General features: G+C 42.5%; 1 pseudogene; it reads right to left on the bottom strand.

The window, feature by feature from the left end:
• Positions 1 to 204: 204 nt before the first annotated feature.
• On the bottom strand, positions 205 to 14152 carry LOC115577232 (NLR family CARD domain-containing protein 3-like; annotated as a pseudogene).
• Positions 14153 to 16422: the final 2270 nt, after the last annotated feature.

The following is a 16422-nucleotide window of genomic DNA, read 5'->3' as shown; positions in this document are numbered from 1 at the left end:
TACACAATTTAATGGAAGAAGTTTAAAATGTAAATGAAGAATCTTTCAATCAGTTTGAATCATTTTGTACAAAGTTGACTGATGAATTTATTACAAGAAGCTGAAAGATTGATGTGACTGTGATCCTGTACAGACTCAACTGTTCAGCACTGACAATGTTTCTGTGACAGGAGGAGACTCTGCACACTAAACATCACACAGACTCACTGAACCAGAACTGGACCAGATACCAAATCCAGGATAAAGAGGTTCAGTGAATGTGGTGTTGAAGGTGTGGAGGTGGATCAGTGAGTCAGAGGAGACTCTGTAGAAGGACAGAGTGCCAGCAGGACAGTCCACATACACTGCTACTCTACCAGAGGAGGAGGAGGAGGAGGAGGAGGAGGAGAGGTCTGTTCCTCTCTTATTGTGACAGACATAGTAACGACCATCATCAAAGCACCTCAGACGCCAGGACTGATCATTCAGTCCAAACACACAGTCTTTACTGCCTCCTCTCCTTCTGATTCTTCTGTAACTCACTGATATAGAAACATCTCCTCTCCACTCGACCTCCCAGTAACAGCGACCAGTCAGACCAGTTCTACACAGCAGCTGAGGACACCAGGACTCAAACCTCTCTGGATGACGAGGATATGACTGATCCTCCTCCACATGTGTCATCTTCCTGTTGTTGTCAGACAGTTTGATGTTTCTGTCGACTGTGTTTGTGTCGACTGTGAGCTCACAGGAATCTGATGGAGAGAAAAAGACACAACACAGCTGCAGTTATTAATGTGTCATCAGTGTGATGATGACATCACAGATGTGAATGAGTGATGTCACAGTGTTTTCATGAATGAAAGTAAAAAGACACTCACACTTCCTCAGACCTGGTGTCAACCATCGGACTCCAGCAGGCTCCACCCTGAAAGGAGGAGGGGGGTCAGAGCAGCACATCCTCTTTCAGCATGCAAACATGGACATGACATGACTCTCATACACAGAAACACAATCTGTCCATCAGGCTGCTTCTCCCTGTTCTCCCTGAACCTCTTCACCTCTGCCACTCTCCTCACACACTGAGAGTGAGCCACAGGATGTTGGTGTGTGTGAAAGAGGACCACAACATCTGAGAACACACACAAACCTCCTGTTGGATTTATCACTTCATCTTTATTTTATTGGATGTTGTTGCTGTTTCCTGTGGGCGACCTTACGCTTGCTGTTTGATCCAATGTCAACTTGTGCTCATGTTTCTATATTATAGGACTTTTGGATTTGGATGTCAGAACTTTTGAGGTCCGATTCCGGGTTTAGTGCTTAAAAGTTATATTTTGCTCTTAGTAATTTATATTAGCATTCATTTATGTTGTCTTAGGAGGTTTTTCATTTCTTTTAGTACTTATTTTATTTATTGTTTCTTAGTTTCCAGCTCCAGTGTTCTCCTCATGGGGGCCATCAACACCGGGAGCTCTGTCTGGCCTGCCTACGGGGGTACCGTCCTGGGGGTTGTCTGGGCCCCGACAGTTGGGGAGTCCTGACCCAGAGCTTTATGGCCGTGGTATTGGCCCCTATCTGTCTGGGTCGGGGCAGTCTCTGTCGGTGTCCCCTGTGGACGTGGGCTTGGACGGCTCTCGGTGGAGATGGCTCCCATACGATGGTGTTTCCTTACTTGATCTATCAGTGCTTAGCCAAATTCCATTGTATCTGCGGGGGGTGGGGTGTATGTGTCAGTGTAGTATGCTCAAGGGTGTGTGTGTGTGTGTGTGTTCGTGTTACATGAATGAGGGTGCGCGGAGTGGGGATGTTAAGGGGGTTTGTTTCATTTTCTTTTCTTTTAATGTAAAGCACTTTGGGTTGCATTTTTACATGTATGAAAGGTGCTATATAAATAAAGTTGATTTGATTTGATTTGATTTGATTTGAAGCTTGGAGGGCTTTTCTGAATCTCAGCTGCACAGTCTGCTTTTTGTTCTTGCTGTGTTTCTGCTGCTTTGTTTTACTGAGCAAAGAAACAAATACAATTTATACGTAATAAATCAATCAGAAAACATTGGACGTTGGTTCCCGACCTCTGCCACAAAACCAAGTGACAGAGACTCCCAGACTGTTTCCCTCCAGAACCTCACAAGTGTCACTGAAGCTGTTTGTGATAGAAACAGTTTCATGGTTTCATGTGTTGACATGTTCATGTTACTATAGTTTGGTGCTGGATTGATATCTGATGTATATTACAGCAGTAATAGTTACTGTGAGGAGAACTTCATGTCATGTTTGATGCCATTAAAAGCAGAAACAATGACAGAAAATGTCTCTTAGTCTGAAATCTGCTGTGGTGAACATGATGTGTCCAGATGTGACCAGAGGAACATCTGACTATGAAGCCAGGAATCTGTCTTTCTTTCTGTCTGTCTGTGGTTCACATGTCTCCAGAACCGTTCATCCAATCTACTTTATACTTGGCAGGTTTGTTGCTGATGACTCAAAGAAGTGCAGTGTTCAATTAGAATTCAATATCAGAATTTTGTAGGGCCGTGACAACTAACCCAATAAATCAATTATAAAAATAGTTGCCGACCAGTTTCATGGTGGATTAGTTGGTTTACGTTACGATGCAGGCGCTGTGGCACGGAGCGAGCTGCTTCACTTCATAGTCAAAGACGTAGAGCTGAAGATACGTCAGGAAAACACATTCAGTGCAGCAGTTCTGGTTTCCTATGGTGGGAGCAGTAAGCACGCCATTGGCGCCTCGTGTAGGTGATAAAACAGGAAGCCACTCGAAGTTGCGCCGACTCCTTTCTGAATCGGCTCCGTAACGCATTTGCAACATAGCGGAGGCCACGGAAACTACAAATGTTACTGAAGAGAAAAGTGTACCAGCCAGGTCATCAAAAGTGTGGCAGCACTTTATATTAAAGTCTTCAAAGAAAACAGCTACAAGATGTGCAGAGCTGATCTCATATGGCCCGGTAGCACCACATCACTGAGACACAATTAAACAATGTTTAAGACAGAAACAGCTTCCGTCTGTGCTCTCAGGTCTGTGATGGATCAGTGTCGGCCCCTGGTGGGTAATTAGCTGAAGTACGGTCAGAGACACTGGAGTACATCAGAGGAGGTTTTAGAATATTTCATGTCGTAGTAAGAGATCGTCTGAAGTGAAGTCTTTATTTCTTCACAATAGAAACTTGAGCACATCAGTTCTGTTAAAATAAATATGACATGTCCTTTTTATTCTCAGTGCATGGCTCAGTCTGCATTCACAATGTACATTTATCTTTTTATTTAATTTTCTAAATTCAAATCCAGATTAAAAAATGTCTTTATTGGTACGATGTCTAACATGTAATCTATTACATGTTTAACATGTGTTTCTCTAATATGTTTCTACTTTTCACATGTAGTGAGGAAGTGCTGCTCTGTTGTTGTTGTGTTTTATTGTACAGGCCTGATCTGTATTTGCGCTTTACATCAGCAGATATGAACTAAAACAACAAGGTGTGTACTGAGTTCACTGAGCTTCATGTGAATTGTGCTACTGTGCAAACTGATATGATATAATATTGTGTCTGTCACTTGACAAAGTAACAAGTCAACATGGTGACTACGTTGTGAGGAAGGACGCCCCATGACACCACAGCCAGCAGCTGTTCTGACTGATGGTATCCTCAGTATGCTGCTGACACACATGAGGCCACTATCAATAGTGGAGGATGAAGGAGTGCTATGTGCACTTTAGAAAACAAACTGGATTTTATTTTTGCAAACTTCATGTAACAAACATTTTAGAGGTGTGAATCTTCACCTCACGATTCCACTACGATTCAGCTGTCAACGACTCTCGATGCATCTCAGTGTTCGTCATCCTCAATGATCTATATCACTGCACACGGCCACTGTTCATCATTTATATTCCCCTTTTATTCTGAAAGTCCTTCCAATATTCAGACTACAGCAGTCTACAAAATGAAAGCTGAATCTTTTCAATCATCAAACAAAACCTGTCTCGATCTGCAGCGTCTTTCACGTTTGTCTACAATAATCTAGTTTTCACATGGCAGCTTTAAGATCCAACATTTACTGACTCTGCTGCACACACCTCTCTCAGAGTTGGACAGCAGAGTTGACAGCAGCTCCTCAGATCTCGGCTGATTAGCTGCTGTAACAGTTATTATTTATGGCTGCAGACGTTAGCTTCAGGTGAAAATGATCAACGTGATCAGTGATTGTTGTGAGGCAGAAGTCTCGTCTAGTTTGTGCTTCACAGCAAGTTCATGAAATCTAATGTCTTGAGATGTCCGTTTAAAAAGATACTCTTTTTTAATCTCTCTCAGATGATCTCTGCCTCCCTCCAACATCCCTCCTACATCAGTAACTTCAGTCAGAAGTCCTCCCATAGTTCAAAGCGTGGGAGCAACGTCGTGATGATACTTTTTTGTCCAGCTGAGGACAATCAACATGAGCTGCAGACTCTTAGTGATGCACTGTCTCTGCATCGTGATGCATCTTATAATGGAGACATTTCATCACCTTTGATACATTTATGTTGCTTTTACAATTTGAAGTTGTTTGAAAGTGAACTGAACAAGACTTAAGAGGAAAATGTAAGAGCAATGTTTTATTCTTTTAATAAAATGCTGGAAGTGTAAAAAACAAAAAATCTGCTTTTGTCTTAGGTATGTTGAGTCTAAAGCCAGGCTTCTCTGTACTACAAAGGTGGCTCTCTTTTAACCCGGCTAGATCACCATGGTAACTTATGCTTAACTCATAACCTGGTCCCGACCAGGTTATGTTCAGAGTTTCAGCTTAAAATCGGCTATAAAAGCGCCGCTGTTTCACTGTGTAACTCATTCGGAGATGGCATCACCATATGAGAACCAGGTGGACCTGGGAGCAAGAATAATTCGGGCAGCACTACGACGTGAGTGGCTTCTTCGAGATCGCACTGATCCGCTGGCATTTCCTGATGAAATTCTCTATGAGCGATATAGATTTTCAGCCGAGGGAATACGGTACATTTGCTCACTTATTGAGCCGAGTGTCAGGAATGCCACTCGAAGAAGCTGTGCGCTCACTGTCGGGCAAACTGTTTGTGTAGCCCTTCGTGTTGTTTTGCCACATGAACCTCCTTACATTCAGTTGGTGATGCAGAAAATCCGAGCAAGAACACACACTGACAAAATGATGGGGCAGCTTGGCTACATACCACTTTGAATGATGTTTTTGTATTTGGCTCTGACTTGCTGCCATGTCCGACTGATACGCACACTCAGCCTCGCTTTCAATAAAACACACACGCGCATTCTATAACTGAGATCAGTAAAATGTGAAAACAATATAGACATCATTCAAAAATGAAAAAAGATAGTTGTTGCTTCAGTTTATTTATTTTTAAATGGATGAGGGTTAATATGTAAAAGTTGCACCATGTTGAGCTTTCAGAAATTAAAACACTAAGAGCTTAATATAATATTGATCATAATATTAATCATTGTTATCTTACGCATTTACACGGTCAGCAGTTTTCTGCCAGCGGCCCTTCCTCGCTCTATTGGCGGCGAGAGTGTTACTTTTTGCCGTGATGGTTTCTTTGAATTCTTCATAGCCTTGCATAATAAGAATCTGCTCATCTTGAGTAAAATATGTGGCCCGGGATCGATTCATTTTCGCAGGGAAGTAGAATAATATGACATCAAACGCCCCCTTTTATGTGAACACGCGCAGAGCACAAAGCAGAGAACCGGACTTGACAAAGTAAGTTGATAACCACCGTCGCAGTATCGTTTAACTCTGATTGGGGACTTGGGGCTTTGTTGAGCTGCATCATGAGCACAAAGCCTGGCTATGTTGAGCCCCCTTCGCAGTACAGGCCTCAGCTTAGAGTGAAACTGAGTCAGCAGCTACGAGCCAGGCTGAAGTAAATTACAACAGCATTAAACCAGAGGTCCCCCAACTACTGTAGAGAGCTGCAGCTCTGCACAGGTCACATATCATGTTAATCAGTGGAGCAGATGATTGATCACTGAATGTTTTCTTATCTTTTGATTCTGCTGGCGGTGTAAAACACTGAATCTTTTCTGCCCCTGCAGGCTGTTATAATGATAAATACCACACTGAGGCAGAAATACACTGTCAGTGATGATCTAGAATGTAATTACTGCAGTATTGATAAAGATTCATGTCAGAACCATTTAAAGTTCAAAGTCAAGCACTTTGGCCAGAACACTGATTCTCCAGTTCAGGGAAAGAGTTTCTAATACATTCAATGATTAAATTAATGTATGTGTCACAGAAATCTTTTGAATTTGAGGTTCAGTATTTTCTGATCAGACATCTGATACAGCGAGTCTATTGTTATTTGTCATCATCATATCCTAACACTGCGATGAAGTGGTGGAAATTCGACTTATTGTTAAAGTTTTGATAATCCTTTGCAGTCAGTGTGGAGTGTGAAATAATTTGGATGAGTGATTCATCAGCCAGCAAAACCAGAGGACAAGAAATTAAACAGCGACATTATGAATGAGCACTCAATTAGTCTGAAAAAAGAGGTGTAACTTTAGTGTTTGTGCCAAGGCTCTCCTAGTCGCTGACCTTGGTCCCTTCTCTCATTTTTCCTCTCTTCAATAGTAACTCTTGGCTTTAAGCTATGCTGCCTTTTTTTCTGAACTGAATTGAACAAGTGGAGGTGAAGTAAACGAAGCAGACCTCCCGAAACTGAACATCTACAGTCGAGATACAGAGTCTCATGCTAGCCCCTTTCACACAGAGAAGTCGCATGAACACCACAGCGGCAGTTCCCCAATTCTCCGCTGTTGGTCGTTCACAGAGAGTAAAGCATCTCTGCCTTAAAAACTAACACATAAGCCGGCGCTGCGGCTTCTAAAGAGGTGTGACGGTACACGTTATGATGATGAGGTCTGTGTGTTTTCAAGGTGTTTCCCAAATGTCCTTCTGTCAATCTAAACCCGCGGATAGTTTATAATCATATGGATGCTGTTATAATGTGTAGTGATTGAGATCCTGACCCACCAAATTTCCTTGAAAGTGACAAAGTTAAATTTTTCGCTCTCAAGTACATAATTAGATAATTACCATCAATAATCCCGATGCTGTCTGATTCTGACTCATGGGAAAAGAGGCTGTTTTCTGGGGGAAAGTTCACTGAAGTCTCGGTCTGGAGCAGAGCATGTGAATGGAGCTGAGCGGCGAGAATTTCCGCTCTCCGATCACCTAAAATTTCATTCAGCTCCGGTGAAATCGCTCCACGCTCGCTCATATTTAAAAGAGGGAGCAATTCTTGACGTTGCACCTATATGACCTCTCTGCTTGCTTTTTGAAATATTCAACGAATGACCTGTGATGTAGGCTAACCCTTGAAGGCAGACGTGAGTCTGGACTTGTGCATGCCCTCGACTCTTGAAGAGAGGTATCGGAACGGATCTGGAGCGAAACGGAACCATCGCTCTGGCCTCTGGCTCTGCGCTCCAGCTATTTCGCACACTCCGCTCCCCGCTCGCTCTGCGCTCCGCTCACATGCACTGGTCTGGAGGACTGATTGTCGTGGAGATTTATTTTTCAACACAAACACTTAGTAAGTTAGAGTTGTTGCTTTAAGTTTTTTGTCAGTGACAGACGCTGTTTTTCAGGCAGAGATGTGATTTAGAGTCGGAAGGACAGACGAGACGACAGACGGGAGGACAGATGCTTCTCCACCTATAACTGCAGTATTTTTTTCCTCATATAAGCTGCCAAAGACAGTTACAGTTACTACGTTACTTTTGCTTGTTCCTGTAATGTTGCTTTGTGAGACATTTCTATTTATTTAGTTGAGTGAAGGACCTAAGTTAGTTGAATGAAGGACTGACATGTGCCGATCAGTGCCAGAGTGAAATTTCACCCCTCGCCACCTCTGAAAAATTCTCAGAGGTGGAGGCGGAGAATTGGCAGTGTGCAGTGTGAATGGAGCTACTGACTGTCTGTGGCTGCAGCAGGACTCTACATACCTGAGAGTGTCCAGTCTCCAGCCTGGATCCTCCAGTCGAGCAGACAGCTGCTTCACTCCTGAGTCTCCTGGATGATTGTAGCTCAGGTCCAGCTCTCTCAGATGGGAGGGGTTGGAGTCCAGAGCTGAAGCCAGAGAAGTACAGCCTTCCTCTGTGATCAGACAGCCTGACAGCCTGCAGACACACAAAACAACACACATCACACATCAGCTGAGGGTCCTGATAATTCAGTGCACATCTGTGTTTAAGGGATTTAACATTTATTATATGCATCGTCTTAGTTTTCAATAAATTAATAATTAGCACTGAACACAGAGTATTACTGAAGCTGATGGATATGCCATTAGTTTTGCAAATATTTGGTCATGAACCAACATATTGTACATATTAAAATGATGTCCTGATGATGGCATTAGATGAAAAGTCAGACGATCACTGAAGCAATTACAGTTCATCCTGAGGGGAGCATGAATTCCAGAATCCACATGACAACCCATCCAATTGTTTTTGATAAATGCAAGTCAGGATTAGTGCAGAATAGACTGACTGACCGATATTTTAAATATATACATAGATTAGGGGTGTCATTGGTTTTGTTTTGTTACTTTGATGAGTGAAGGATCTGTTAATTTGTCAGACTGTGAAAACTGTCAGAACATCACACTCCTGTCCACACAGATGTCGTCTCACCTCTGTTTCTACCTCTGTTGGAGGGTCAGAGGTGGAATGAAACCGTCCCCCCATTCCACCATTGTAACTTTCACACCCACAGTGAGGTGGAATATCGAGATATCAAGAATCCTGCCTTGAAGAGGCAGTGTGAAAGGGGCTTCTATGTCTCTATCTCTCAACCCAATCACTTGAGACAGGTGGCGACAACCACTAAGTCTGGTTTTGCTCGAGGTTTCTGCCTGTTAAAAGGCAGTACTTTCTCAACACTGTGGGGAAAATGTTGGGTCTTTTAAATAAATTGAATCATATTAGGAGTGTGACCAAGACCTGCTCCAATTGTTAAGTTACATAAAATAATGAAATAAAATAAAGAATCCTGACCTGAGAGTTTCAAGGACACAGTGTGGACTCTTCAGTTCAGCAGAAAGTAGCTTCACTCCTGAATCCTGCAGGTTGTTGTTACTCAGGTCCAGTTCTCTCAGACTAGAGGACTGGGAGCTGAGAACTGAGGAAAGAGCTTCACAACTTCTCTCTGAGAGGTTACAGACACTCAGCCTGAAGTGTGAACAGTAAAAAAAAAGACATTTACATTATTTATAATAACATTGTAGCACATGTGAACTTGCTTTCTGTTTTACTCTAAAATGTCAGAGATATGAAAAATCACCAAGACTAAATCTGGACTAAACAGACATGAAACAATAATAAGCAGCATACTTTCAAAACACAAGAGTTCTGACAAGAGAGAGAGAATTTAATTCAAACATTTAAGAAATACAAAAATAATTTGAGACAAACTATGGACTATCTGACCTGAGAGCTTCAAGTCTACATTATGGACCCTTCAGTTCAGCAGAAAGTAGCTTCACACCTGAATCCTGCAGGTTGTTGTTACTCAGGTCCAGTTCTCTCAGACTAGAGGACTGGGAGCTGAGAACTGAGGACAGAGCTTCACAGCTTCTCTCTGAGAGGTTACAGCCACTTAGTCTGCAGTGATGTTGCTAGGTACGCGTCCTGCGTCCCTGACGCATTAAAATATGAAAGGACGCACTAAACCCACTATCCATGCGTCCCAGGGATGCACCTCATTTTTCCCATGAAAAACGATACATTGTGAACATAAAACAACTCGTGTTTAATCACAGTAACTGACAAAAGACACCTTGTTGTTAGCAGACCGGACAAGCGCTGTTTTAACCCTCTGCGCTTCTAGTCGGCGCAGACGTGATCCCCTGTACAAAGTATCGCGACATGCTAATTTAGCCGCTACCAAAACAACTAGCCCGTCACCGCTGATTTCCTTTCAACCAGGGGCGTCGCACCCGTGGGGGGTGTGTGTGTTTTAACACCCACACTTTTCCCGTTGAGAGAGTTCAACATCCACACTTTTTCTGCAGTTTTGCTGTAAACACATAAAACTTAGTCACTTTCTCCGGTCGCTCTGTGTCTGCGCTCGCTGCAGCTGCCTCCTCTCCTCCTCCCTCCTCCTCTCCTCCCTCTCTCCTCTCCTCCCTCCTCCTCTCCTCTCTCCTCCCTCTCCTGTTGCTGCTTCAAACATGACACCGGCTTTGGGACTGACCGGCTGATGATTGGCTGTTCTGCCTTAAGTCCCGCCTCTCTTGCTATGTTCAATTTATTGTTCAGCTCGTGCTGATGAGGCGGGAACTACCGTAAAATACCAAATAATAGCCGGGCGTTTATTTGTCTCAACCACTTAACAGACCAGGCGTTTATTTGAGACAGGCGTTTGATTCCCTCCTCACAAAAATCCGGGATGAAAATGTCACAAACTTCTCCAGCTTCTCTGTGAATTCTCTGGAAACAGAGAGCAACCAAAAACAATGTCTGTAAAGTTCTCTGATGATTATAAACGTTGATTACTCCTGATACGTTCAGTAAACAGGTCGACACCAAACCACATGATTTGTTTTATAATGTTTTTATGTGTTTACAGCTGCTAATGTATGTAACGCTGTTACTGTGATGACACATGACAGTTAAATATTGAATCTGTCTATAATAACCACATCCTGACATGTAACTGTGAGTTTTGATAATCTAACTACTAATAATAACAATCATGACAAAAAATTAACAAAGACTGCCGATCAAGATAAGAAGCTGCAACTGGCAGTGAGCAGCTCTCTCTTCTGTTAGCAGTGAAGTGACATAGTCCATGACAGAACATTATAAAATAACATGTAATGGTAAAAAAAAAAGTACAGTTGCAGTAGGCTTCTATTATAAATATGATATTATATTTTAATTAAACGAATCAAGACAGATGTCACATTTACATGTCAGGGTGTGGTTATTATAGACACAGATTTAATATTTAAGGGTCATTTATCATCACCCCCCGACCCAAAATTGTTTTTAAAAAAAACACCACCACCACCATCATCACCACATCCATCCCCCGCACTTTTGAAAAGCTTGCTACACCTCTGACTTCAACAATTAAAAATACGAACTTCATAGTAAGTAAACCCACGTTTGCACTGCTCGATGCTGTGCTCATTCGTGTCGATTATGTTTTAACGTTTAAGGGACGTGCTGTAATGAATTAAATAAAACATAATCCGGTGGTGGTGATGAAAACTACATTGAATGACAGCCACCATTTTGTTATGCCCAAACGGTGCAGGTCAGCAGATTATTTGAATTTTAATAATTTATTTTGGTGCTATTTATGTTGCTACAAAAATGCTGTTTGATTTGAATGTCATATGTCATGCCACTGTGACAGTTGTTTTGCAATAAACTTTTCAGATCTGGAAGTTTAATTTCAGATACATTTTGAACATACATGAATATATCCGTTCATTATAACCATATCATACCACCATCAAAGGAGTTTAATACTCAATAAAATTTAAGAAATAGAATAATATAAGAAAGAAAGACATTTTTTTCAACTGGGGAGTCGGGACCCATTGAATTTCCCAGGGACCCACTCAACTCACCACCTGTGGGTCCCGGGGACTCACTACATTGAAAACCTATCAACATCACTGAGTCTGGATAAAGAATAATTAAGTAAATTATTTCTATTTAGGTAAACAACAGCATAATAACTGAATTCTGAAAAAAACTTCTCCACACTTACAGAGCTTTGTTGGAGGCTTTGACCACAGGCAGCAGCCTCAGAAGAGCCTCCTCTGAAGCAGAGTATTTCTTCAGGTCAAACACGTCCAGATCTTTTTCTGAAGACAGTAAGATGAAGACCAGAGCTGACAACTGAGCAGGAGACAGTTTATCTGTGGAGAGACTTTCTGAACTCAGGTACTGTTGGATCTCCTCCACTAGAGAATGATCGTTCAGTTCATTCAGACAGTGGAACAGATTGATGCTTCTCTCAGGAGACAGATTCTCACTGATCTTCTTCTTCATGTACTTGACTGTTTCCTGATTGTTTTTTGAGCTTCTACCTGTCTGTGTCAGCAGACCTCGGAGGAGATTCTGATTGGTCTTCAGTGAAAGACCGAGGAGGAAGCGGAGGAACAAGTCCAGATGTCCATTTTGACTCTGTAAGGCCTCGTCCACAGCACTCTGGTAGAAATGTGTTGATTTGCCTCCAAAGACGTCAGACCACCGGGATTTTGACTGCTCTTTATCTGACAGTAGATTGACTCCAGAATTGATGAACGTCAGATGGACATGAAGAGCAGCCAGAAACTCCTGAACACTCAGGTGGACGAAGCAGAACACCTTGTCCTGGTACAGTCCTCTCTCCTCTTTAAAGATCTGTGTGAACACTCCTGAGTACACTGAGGCTGCTCTGATATCGATGCTACACTCTTTCAGGTCTGATTCATAGAAGATCAGGTTTCCTTTCTGCAGCTGCTCAAAAGCCAGTTTTCCCAGAGACTTAATCATCTTCCTGCTCTCTCGAGTCCAGTGTGGATCTGTCTCAGCTCCTCCATCATACTTGGCCTTCTTCACTTTGGCCTGAACCACCAGGAAGTGGATGTACATCTCAGTCAGGGTCTTGGGCAGCTCTCCTCCCTCTCTGATCTTCAACACATCCTCCAGAACTGTAGCAGTGATCCAGCAGAAGACTGGGATGTGGCACATGATGTGGAGGCTTCGTGATTTCTTGATGTGGGAGATGATTCTGCTGGCCTGCTCCTCATCTCTGAATCTCTTCCTGAAGTACTCCTCCTTCTGTGGGTCGGTGAACCCTCTGACCTCTGTCACCATGTCAACACACCCAGGAGGGATCTGATTGGCTGCTGCAGGTCGTGTGGTTATCCAGAGGCGAGCAGAGGGAAGCAGTTTCCCCCTGATGAGGTTTGTCAGCAGCACATCCACTGAGGTGGACTCTCTAACATCAGTCAGGATCTCAGTGTTGTGGAAGTCCAGAGGAAGTCGACACTCATCCAGACCGTCAAAGATGAACACAACCTGGAACTCTTCAAAGCTGCAGATTTCTTTGGTTTCAGTGAAGAAGTGATGAACAAGTTCCACCAAGCTGAACTTTTTCTCTTTCAGCATATTCAGCTCTCTGAAAGTGAATGGAAATGTGAACTGTATGTCCTGGTTGGCTTTGTCTTCAGCCCAGTCCAGAGTGAACTTCTGTGTTAAGACTGTTTTCCCGATGCCAGCCACTCCCTTTGTCATCACTGTTCTGATTGGTTCATCTCTTCCAGGTGAGGCTTTAAAGATGTCTTCTTGTCTGATTGTTGTTTCTGGTCTGTGTGGTTTCCTGGATGCTGTTTCAATCTGTCTGACCTCATGTTCATCATTGACCTCTGCAGTCCCTCCCTCTGTGATGTAGAGCTCTGTGTAGATCTGATTCAGAAGGGTTGGGTTTCCTGCTTTAGCGATCCCCTCAAACACACACTGGAACTTCTTCTGAAGGTTAGATTTAAATTTACGCTGACAAACTGCAGCAAGAAGTTCTAAATGGACAGACGACAAAAAATATCATTAAGTTATTTATAAAGCAAATATGTCAAATTCCTTCCCCAAAAGATTCATCATCATCAGACTTCAGTAAATGTCTCATTTATCCATCATGTTAAATCTTTAGAGAAATCCTCTTACTGCTCTGCAGACGGTCAGCCAGCTCCTCCTGCTTCATTCTCCTCAGGAAGTGAAGTGTGATCTTCAGAAATGCCTCTCTGCTGCTCCTCCTCTGCTCTTCATCGTCACCGCCCAACACCTCCTCATCCTCCCTCTGAATCTCTGAGCATTCTGGGTAATCTGAACTCAGAACCTTCCGGACCTTCTTCAGCTCGTTCTTCACAAAAGTCACAATGTTCTCCTCCAGCAGCTGAAACAGAATATTATGTGAATGACAACATTTAACATCAGATCCATGTTGGACAGATTCACCACTGGTCTGTAAAGTGCAGCATGGAGATTATTGTGAACAGACTGGATGTAAAAGTAGTTGTTGTTCATGTACAGACCATAAATATGGAGTCCAGGTGTGTCTGATGCTGCTGGACAGACGGACCTCTGGGAACCTCTGAGCTCTCCTGGTCGACTCTGCGGAGGAATCATGAAGAATCAGTCACACTGTGCAGGCTGTTCTTTCTGAGGAGGCTCAGGTCCTTCAATGTTTGCACTAGGCTGCTACGGATGTTCTACCAGTCTGTGGTCCAGTGTCATATCTGCTGTGGTGGATGGGGAGGTGGCATCAGCAGCTGTGGTACAAACAAATTGAATAAGCTGGACAGGAAGGCCAGCTCTGTGGTGGGGATGGAACTGGACAGTCTGGAGGCTGGAGCAAAACTAACACACCAACAAACAGCGAGGGGAAAACACTGGCTTCATGGTGTGCTCCTTTGCAAGCTGGAGGTCAGCATTTCTGTCTTCCAATCTAAAAGCGACCCAGTGGATCTGATCGGAGTAATGTGGACGCTCGGTGCAAACAGGTGTTTGAATGGAAAGTCTGTGAACTTCAGATCAACTACAGCAGCTTATATAACAGTTGAGGGCAACTGTTTTTTCTGCACATTTCACAAATAAACACTATATCAAGTCAAACATGATGAAGAGTGTTGCCTGCGTACAATCTGATTTAGATTTATTTGACAAATGTCCACGACTGACATGTCAAAACTTCTGTGGTCACATGACTGAAAACCAGACTTGATGACTTGATGGAGGAACATAGTGGAGTCACTTTGTTAGCAGCTAACATCTGTTAGCCTGAATAAAATCACTATGTTACACTCAACCAGTCATAAGACAAATGTTAAACTGGACTGAAGAGATGAAGACTGGTTCTACTGGGCAGCTTTCACATGTGAGAATATAAATGTACTAAAGAAGAACAATGCTGAAAAAAACTAAAAGTTTAAACAAATGTCTCTGAATAAATTACATAAAACATGGATCAATCTTATTTTCATGTTATTAACCACTCACCTCTTTACAGCAGGTATTTGTTGTCCTTTAAAATCAATGGGACAACCCATTGACCCGTCACTCTCTAAGGACACATAGCTGAGTCCTGGTTCAGATCCAGGTCTAGGTCCAGATCCAGGTCCAGTAGAGGCTGGTCTCCTGTTGGACAGAGAAGAAGACCACCAGAGATGTGAATTCACTTTCTAGTCTTCAGACACAGAAGCTTCTGTCCATAAAATAGTGGAAAACATCAGGAATAAACCTTCAGAGAATATTGGACCAAACTAATTCAATAAAGTGAAATGAAGAGTTGAAGACTGGTTCTATTGAGCAGCTTTCTAAAGTGAGAATATAAATTTAAGTGAAGAAGAACGAAGCTGAAAATAAACATCAGGTTTCAAAAAACATCTTTCTCCACAGTTAAAACATGAATCAGTCACATATTAATGTTATTAACAGCTCACCTCTTTACAGCAGGAGCTGGTTGTCCTTTAAAATTAATGGGACAATCTTTTGACCGGTCACTCTTGAAGGACACACAGCTGGGCTCAGGTCCAGGTCCATCACCAGGTCCAGGTCCAGGTCCAGGTCCAGGTCCAGGTTCAGGTCCAGGTTCAGGTCCACGTCCAGGTCCAGTGGTTTTAGAGGGAGGGCCTCCCTCCTCTCTGTCCTCACACTGATTCATGCTGCTCATCTCACACACACTTTCATCTGGAGAGGAAACACAAATCATTCATCTGCACATCAACTGAACATTAATTGACTATTATTCATTTCCACCATGAAAATTTAAACATAAAACAATTATTTCACAACAAGAAGTATAAAGTGACCTTTGAAAAAGAGAGAAAGGACAAAATGTTTGACACATTCAACAAATAAAATGAAAACATTAAAGACTAAGATGAGCTGCAGAATCACACAGCGCAGCTCCTGATTGGTCAAACAGTTTCTGCAGCAGCTGATAATATCTTTTGCTCACAAGTTGATTTATTGAGCTGTAAATGTCAGTAAACAGCATTTTACATGTTGTAATGTTGTGTCTGTGTCAGTAATGTTATCGTTGGTTTAATGGACTAAATTCAAGAGGCGTGAAGCAAAGATTACACAGCAACACACACACACCAACAGTGACTAAAGACAAGACATACAGACAGACAGTTTCTACAAACTATGGCTATTATTATTATTCTAAACAATGTTTGGCTCTAAGAAACTGTCAAGTGTTCTCCACAACTTTTGACATCTTTAAGACCAAACGACACAGAGTCTTCACTTGGCAGGACAGCAGGGAGAAACTGAAAACTAACTATGAATTAAAGTCTGTCAGACAAATATTTGCCTTTAAAATGTCGTGGAGTAGAAATATAAAGTTGCATAAAAAGAAATATTAGAGCCTAAA

The sequence above is a fragment of the Sparus aurata genome, chromosome 24, assembly GCF_900880675.1.
Source record: "Sparus aurata chromosome 24, fSpaAur1.1, whole genome shotgun sequence".
Lineage (NCBI taxonomy): Eukaryota > Metazoa > Chordata > Actinopteri > Spariformes > Sparidae > Sparus > Sparus aurata.
Note: the sequence above shows the minus strand (reverse complement) of the source record. Positions and strands in the feature narration are given on the sequence as shown.